Source organism: Nanorana parkeri, unplaced genomic scaffold (assembly GCF_000935625.1).
Source record: "Nanorana parkeri isolate BGI_ZX_2015 unplaced genomic scaffold, ASM93562v1 scaffold3436, whole genome shotgun sequence".
Taxonomy (NCBI): Eukaryota; Metazoa; Chordata; class Amphibia; order Anura; family Dicroglossidae; genus Nanorana; species Nanorana parkeri.
In genome coordinates, this window is record NW_017309704.1 from 8196 (window position 1) to 8728 (window position 533).

The following is a 533-nucleotide window of genomic DNA, read 5'->3' on the forward strand; positions in this document are numbered from 1 at the left end:
ATAGGACCGCTCGACTCTCTGATCACAAACATACAAACGCACTCTGCCCAAAACATTCCATATTAACCCCTTCATGACTGAGGCCTTTTTTGTTCTCTCCATTTTTTGCCCCCGTGTTATATTCCACATTTTAGGCCTGAAAATTACTTCAACCCGCCACCCCAAGGACATGATATATTTACTGAAAGCCGAGACCCCGTAGAATAAAATGGCGGCGGTTGCAGATTCTTATGTTGCACGATATTAGCGCAACTCCTTATCAAACTCCCAAAATTTAGAGAACAATGTACTTAAATGCCCCAAAACACAAATAAAATACCCATATTTAAAATAAAATATAAAAGACGAGGTGACAACGAGTAAATAGATACCCGACATGCCCGGGTTAAAAAGTGCACGCGTCCGTGAAACGGCGACAAAACGCAGTACCCCAAAAAATCCACGGCGGGGGTTGACCCCTTCACCGGGCCGTAGAAGCGATCTGGCGACAGCTGAGTCACCAGAATCGCTTCTACTGTAAAGCCGCCGGGAGT